Source organism: Equus przewalskii, chromosome 24 (assembly GCF_037783145.1).
Source record: "Equus przewalskii isolate Varuska chromosome 24, EquPr2, whole genome shotgun sequence".
In the NCBI taxonomy this organism is placed as follows: Eukaryota; Metazoa; Chordata; class Mammalia; order Perissodactyla; family Equidae; genus Equus; species Equus przewalskii.
Genome location: NC_091854.1, coordinates 5,536,088 through 5,543,728, shown reverse-complemented (window position 1 = coordinate 5,543,728; position 7,641 = coordinate 5,536,088).

Genomic DNA, 7,641 nt, shown 5'->3' with positions numbered 1-7,641 from the left:
TTCTCAAGGACAAAGCTTCTCCTACTCCAGCGTACTTCTAAGGATGCAGTAGTAGAGGAACCTGGAGACTTGGGAATTGCCAAGTGTGCCAATAGCAGACGAAACACGGATGCCATGGGAGGGCATGAATGACCCCCTTCAACGTCAACCCCAGCTCCTCCTAGTCCTTTGTCATTCACCAATTTGTGCAACCCTTTTGGAATTCGCTTACTTCTTTCACCTGTGCCAGCCCTCAACATGTCACCCACTATAGACTCTACTGTGCTGTCTTCGCTTCTCCAGACAGTCCTGTGACCAGAGACTGGTCCTAGTGGCCCTCTGAGAGCCTCCTGTGAACGTCCCTCCTCTCCTGAAGTCCTTTTCATGTACAACAGAGAAGCAAAAATGTGAAGATGGAGGGAAGGATGGTGAAAGTTGTCCCAGGCTGGCCTTCTTGGGCTTTCAGAGCTGGAATCTCAGCAGTCAGCGCCTCCAGCCAGTGCTCAGGCCCACAGATGACCCAAAGTACCCCAGACTGGTTTGGGCCAGCAAGTAGTATATTTCTCCAACTGAGGAGACAGCATCAGAGATGTATAGTAAGCTCTGTCTTACTGCAAAGCACACAATTGCCCACTGTGCCACAAATGGAGGAGGGAAGATGGGTTTGTGGAATAGGTAGGGGGAGCTAAGAACTCTATTGGGGAGATACATTACACTTGGGGTTCCAGAGGACCCTCTAGGTGGACTGTACAGTAGGCAATTGGAACTCTGTATCTGATGGAACTCTGAAATACTAAACAGCACCTCGGTTCTCCCACAATGTGATTTTATTCATGACAATCTAAACTGTCGCCCATCAGATGAGTTTCCTTGCAATAATCCACCCCTAAATCAGACTAAATAAACACAACTGTGATTTGCGCAGCTCTATACATAAGACGGAGTGAAGGCACACCTTCAGATGACGAAGATATTATTAAAATATGTACTGTTTACAGGGCAAACAGAGTTTATCAAAGCCAGCTGAAAGAGTTTCCAAATTTTCTTGTTGCTTTTTGGTATAAATAATATAATTTGTCGTAAATACTATGAGGATATTAGAAACATAGTTTTTTAATGGTCTTATTTCTAAATTCGTACGGTTGTGAAATTGCCACTATCTTCCTGGCGTTAGAGACATTTGCACACATAGGTTAAGGCAGCTATTACACGCTGAGTGGCTGGCTCATCCGCTAACCCCACAGATTTAGCACTGTGCTTCGCACATAGTAGGCTTGCAAAAAATATTAGGATACTTCAATTTAAATAAAGAGTGACCCTTGGAAGTGGCATATGCTTAATAGTCAGAACTGAACAAAACATCTTAGAAAATCAACCATATTTATTTGTTTAAATGCCTGTCAAGTATATTTTAAGATAAATATCAAATTCAAAGGGACACCAAGCCAAATGCAGTTTTATAAAGGAAGACTCTAGGTAGGTTATAAACAAGATCATTGTACGAATCTCTAATTTACTGTGATCATCTACAGCCATCGTTCTCGGCCTTGGAGACAAATTTTGATATCTGGGCCCAATCTCTAGAGATTATTTGGTTCAGCAATTAATTAAAAAGATGAGATTTTTTTTTAATTCTAATGTGCGCTGGAAGTTGAGAAACGATGAACTACAGTTCACTCTCTCCAAAAACATGATTTTGCAAAATGTTCAACCTCCTGGTACCTAATTAAAGGAGTTGAAATTGAAACTTGTCATTATCTCAGATTATCAGATAGGCAAATACTAAAAAGAATGTTAACATCCAAGCATTGACATGGTGTTTTTCCAAATGGTGAGTTCCTACCCATTTGTGGATCATGTAATTAACTTAGTGGACCATCTCTGGCATTTAAGAAAATTTTCAGAAGGAAAAGAAGAGGAGAGGAGAGAAAAAGAGGTCACTGCATCTAGTCAGGAAAATAGTAAACTTTGTTTAATGTGTATTTACACTGAATCACTACATAAAATGTATTTCTCACAGTCAGTCAAGGTGCAGAAGGTTTGAAAAGCTCTAGAATGTAGAGAAAAACACACTCTCCTGTGCTGCTCGGAGGAATGTAAATGCACACAACTTTCCTCAAGGGCCTTTTGGCAAGTGTTTTAACCCTTGAAAATGTTCACTTTGACTCAGATGTTTCTCATCTAAGAATTTATCCTAATGAAATGATCTCTCATATGCACATTTTCATGTAAGGATGTGCATTTTGTTGCTGTTTACAATAAGGAAAAAACTTAAATATCCAGCCATATGGATAATGGTTAAATCCATTATGTGACACCCACGCAATAAAATACAATGCAGACATGAAAAATACTGAGGCAGACTTTTCTCTAGTGACTTGGAATGCTGTTCAGCTACACTAAAAAGAAAAAGCAGGTCACGAGACATTAGGTGCAATATAATCCCACTTTGGTAAATACGTGTTTATAAATGCATGGAAGCTGTGGAGAGAGAGGTTAAGTGCACAGACTCAGAGCCAGAACACTGGGGTTCCATGACCCGCTTCTGCCCCTTCCCAGCTGCAGAGTCGTGAACCAGAAGCTGAACTTTGATGAAATGCAGATAATCTTTGTACCCACCTTAGAAGATTGCTGTGAGAATGAACCTTAGTTAATACATGTAAAATTCTCCAAGCGCTGCCAAGCTCGTGATAATCACTCAAGAAATAACAGCTCTATCCATACCAGAGAAAGTTCACATCACAAACCCTAACAGTGGTGGATGACTCACAAATTTCATCTATTAATTTATACATTTTGTATATTTAAAATTTATAATCAGAAAAAGATAATACACAGCATAAAAATTAAAAGTCTATCTTAGGGTTCTAAAATGTCTTTAATTTGATGACTTTAAGTTAAAAAATAAATAATACTAAAACAGGAATAGCAGTAACATGTTCTAATAGGATTTTGCTTACTTTAAACAAAGTTTGAGGGATTTCTATTTTTTTATTTGTTATTTTCTTTTCCCAATCAAGCAGTGAATTCTGCTCTGGAATTCCATTTTCCTGATTTTGGAATTTCTGTAACTTCTGTGACTGGTAGAAAGAATCTGGTTCTTCACCGTCTTCTCTAAAGGTGCTCTGCTTTCTCTCATTTTATCAGCCCAAACAAGGCCCCTGACAGGAACTGATATTAAATTTCCCCATTATACAGGCCCCAAAGCCCCTCCCTTGTCCCACTGTTGTACCTTAGGTGGTTGCGTTTCTCATGAATAATGATGACATCCTGTCCAAAGAAAACAGTTCAAAATGAGCTGTCCTTTGTGTTTACCCATGAGTTATGAACAGAGACCTTAAATGGCATTATGTTGGGGGGAGATTCATCATTATAGACAACGGGGAATTACAGAAACGTGTGGAAAAAAGGATTTAAAATTATCCATTGTTTCTCCCCTCAAAATCCATTATTAACACGCTAGTATATTTCCTTCCAGTCTTCCTTTAGAGATTATTGTAGGTTGCTGTAGTCATATCAGAGACACAAGTAAATTGCTTCGCTTGGTATTACATCATAAGCAGTTACCACGCTATTACACAATTTTCAAAAACTTTTTTTTAATGACTCCATAAAGTTTTCTTGAGTGAATAATTTGACCATTTTCTTTTAAAGGATGTTCAGGTTGTTTGCAAGTATTAGCTGTTATAAATAGAACAATGCAAAAATTTTGTGAATGAGCTTTTTACGTATGTAAAGTTTTCAGCTTTTTCACATGTAGAATCAAAAAAAATGGAATTACTGTGTCAAAGGTAATGAGCATTTTAAGTCTTAGGACAGATGTTGGCACATTACAACTGACCTTGCTGTCCAATTGCTCTCCAGCATTGGAGTTGGCATCATAAATTAATACAATTCTCTAAGAAGGGCCTGGCAATATGAATTATTAGTTTATAAGCAGCCTTGTCCCAAAAGGATTTGAAGTAGTTTACGAAAGCAAACACAGCACTACAAATATTTTTTTAAAGTGGGAAAATTAGGGTAAAGGGAGAAAATATGAAAAGTAACAACTAGCATTTCTTGAACACTTATTGTGTATCAGGTACCATGGTAAAATCATCATATATAATCTCATTTAATTCCCACAGCAAGGAGGTAGGTATTATTATGCCCATTTTACAGATAAGAAAACTGAGGGTGGGAAAGTTCATAACTTGCCCAATTTCACAAAACCATTATGGGACAGAGCAGAATAATTAAGAGCTCAAACTCCAGAATTTGAGCTCTTAATCGCTATGCTGTACTTCATTTGGGGCTACACGAAGGTACCTTTGTTACGGGTGAGCCAAAATAAGAGTGGGCTTTCCAGCGGTCCAGTGCTTGCCAGGGAGGCAGGAGATATTAGAACATTCACAGTGTTCAAAAGATAAACACAAACCAATTTCTTCTAAGTGCGAGCGTATCTGTTACATCACACTCTCTCCAGCAACTATTTTATTTTTTTATTTTTATTTTTTTTTAAGATTTTTTATTTTTTCCTTTTTCTTCCCAAAGCCCCCCGGTACATAGTTGTGTATTCTTCGTTGTGGGTTCTTCTAGTTGTGGCATGTGGGACGCTGCCTCAGCGTGGTCTGATGAGCAGTGCCATGTCCGCGCCCAGGATTAGAACCAACGAAACACTGGGTCGCCTGCAGCGGAGCGCGCGAACTTAACCACTCGGCCACGGGGCCAGCCCCGCAACTATTTTATTTTTAAATGCGTACATTTAAAATGTTTATGGCAGTGAATGCTATATCACGGCAATTCTCATTTTAATATCAGGAGTCGGCATTTTCCATATGCATATTTATTCCTGTGTTTGTGTCTTCCTTTAGGAATCGACCAGTTCTTTCCTTTGCCCATTTTTCTCTTGTTTTCCTCTACAATCTTTGTGATTATACCTTAGAATAAAGATTTTAGAAACTCTTTGCAGCAAATATGACAATTTCATTTAATTTTGATTTCAGATAATTTTACATTAATTTATGTTCTGTAATCAAGTATTTTCCATTATGATTTTCTGTCATTTGGAAATTTAGTCTTTCATCTTCTAGAAATTTGACAAATATTGAAACTCATATCCATGAAGTTTTTCTATGATATAATATCTGTTTAACTCTGATTCATCAGGAATGTATTGGGGCCATGGTGTGAGAAGGGCACCTATATGGATTTTTTCTTTTTATTTATTACTATTATTTATTTCTTAGTTTATTTTATATATTTGTTTATGTGCGGCCTTGGTCGAACAAGCCCATTAATTTTACTTATTTATTATTGTGTATTTATTCTTTATTATATGTACTGAATTCATGAACGTGTAATATACACTATCGTTGGGCCATTGATTCTGCTCCAGGGAACTGATCCTTTCATCACGTCACTATTTTTTTACTATTTGTGTGCTACCAGCTAATAACCCCAGTACTTTCTTAATGGTGCAGTCTCTTTCTCCTCTTCTCTAGAATTTGATGTGTTCTTGCCTGAAAATACACTTAGATAAATTTTAAGACTATTTTGCCAAGACCTCTTCCCCACAAAATAATCCCATTGGACTTAGTTTGAAATTGCATCAAGCCTGTGAATTTTGAGAGCAGTTACGTCTTCACAATGTTTCATCGTCTTTAAACAGTGGGCCTTCTCTTTCTTCCAGCTTTCCTTTGCATTGCTCAGAAAAATTTGTGCTTTTATTTCTGTCTGTCACATTTGGCTCCCCCTTCTCCTGTCCCACTTCAGTTTTGCTTTGCATCCTCCTGTTTCCTTAGAGAATGCACATCCAGGCGTGATACAATAGGCCTTCTATTGCTGCGGATCAGAAATCCGGGATCAGGTCTCATCTAATTAAACAATTCGCTAACAAAGGCATTGCCTAAGAGGTCGTGCTGTAACTAGAAGGGTAGAGTTCTCTAGCTGTTTGTTTCATCTGGTTAATAACCACTTAGAATGTGAGAGTCATGTGTTCTTTTTAAAGTTACTTGGCTCCCTCTGCAGGGTTGAATTCTGAGTATTTAGAGGAAGGACAATTGGAGTTGCCCGAGCAGGGCCAGGACAAGGGCAAGGCAGGGGAGTTGCCTTGGGTGCATAATTTCAGGAGGTGATCACAGCCTGGGGGCCTCCCTCTCCTCACCCTGCCCCAGCCCTGCCCCAGAGGACTGCCTGCCCATGCCAGGTAAAGTCGGGCAGCAGTTGGGAGACGAGGCCGCCCCTAGAGCTCTACTTTGAGGCCGACAAGGGTGGGAGTTCACCTGTCTCCATCTGGGAGGGGCTCTTGGCCTTTTACATTTTGGCAGCACAAGAGATCTACGGGCTAGAACAGTTTGAGAGCCTGACTCCCACCCAAGCGCTCCTACAGACCTCCTAAAGCCAATGGATTTCAATTTGAGAAACACTTTGTCTGAACAGTTTTCTTGGTCAATGGCGTCATGACCTGCACTCTGACCTCTGCCACTCAACTGTCCAGTACAACGACAGCCAGAAGTACCCAGAAAAGCCTCAGGCACAAGACCAGTTGAAAAATCTAAGATGAGGGGGCCAGCCCGTGGCCGAGTGGTTAAGTTCACATGCTCCACTTCAGCGGCCCAGGGTTTCACCGGTTCGGATCCTGGGCATGGACATGGCACCACTCGTCAGGCCATGTTGATACGGCGTCCCACATTCCACAACTAGAAGGACCCACAACTAAAATATACAACTAGGTACTGGAAGAATTTGGGGAGAAAAAGCCAAAAAAAAAGAAAAAGAGTGGCAACCGTTGTTAGCTCAGGTGCCAATCTTTAAAAAAAAAATCTAAGATAAGCTGGAGACAAGAAGATGAAAGCAGCTACAATTAAATATATTATAAAACCTACATATTGGGGCTGGATGTATGTGAGGCTTGATTCTATAGTCTGTATGCTGTTCAAAACACATATAGCAAAATAGTTTTGGTTTTGTGCTGTTTATATTTAGCAGGTGTTTCAATATCTTTATGTGTATTTTTCACCTTTGGTTCTATGCCTTTTGAAATAAATACTCTTCAATCCTCAAAAGATGAAGGAGAAGTTTGGGCAAGGAGAAATTTATTTAGCTGTTTTAGTTAAAATTCTCTTTGATTAGAAATGGCTCTAAAAACAAAGAATGTAAGATAAAATTCAGACTGAGATGAAAGGAAAGAGAAGAGAAAAGAAAGGTTGTGAAGCAAATAAAATGGAAGAGGATATCAGAGAGCAGAAAGGTGACAGGAGACAGTAACAAGAAGACCCTGAGACAGGGGGCAAGGCAACAAGGACACAGGTGTCAGGCAGAGAGGGCTGAGTCACTTAGTGTGGGACAAATGGGCCTGCCCACCACCATCCCACACAGATTGCTCACAATAATTCTCAAAATGATCACACAGTACAATAATTTATGTTCCTAATAATCACTCTGTCATTAAGAAAGTTAAGGTACACATCCCCCCCCCCATTTGAAGTAGCCATTCTACTCTGTGTCATTATAATGACATTTATCTCTGAAATAGTATGCTATAAAAGTAAATAGATATGCTGACCCATACAGGAGACATATTCTATATTTTCCCATGTGCTGAGTGCTGTTGTAAGCTCGGTGACAATGACAGCTGTGCTCTCGGGCAGTGAGTATTAACTCACACCTGCAAAGGCTCTC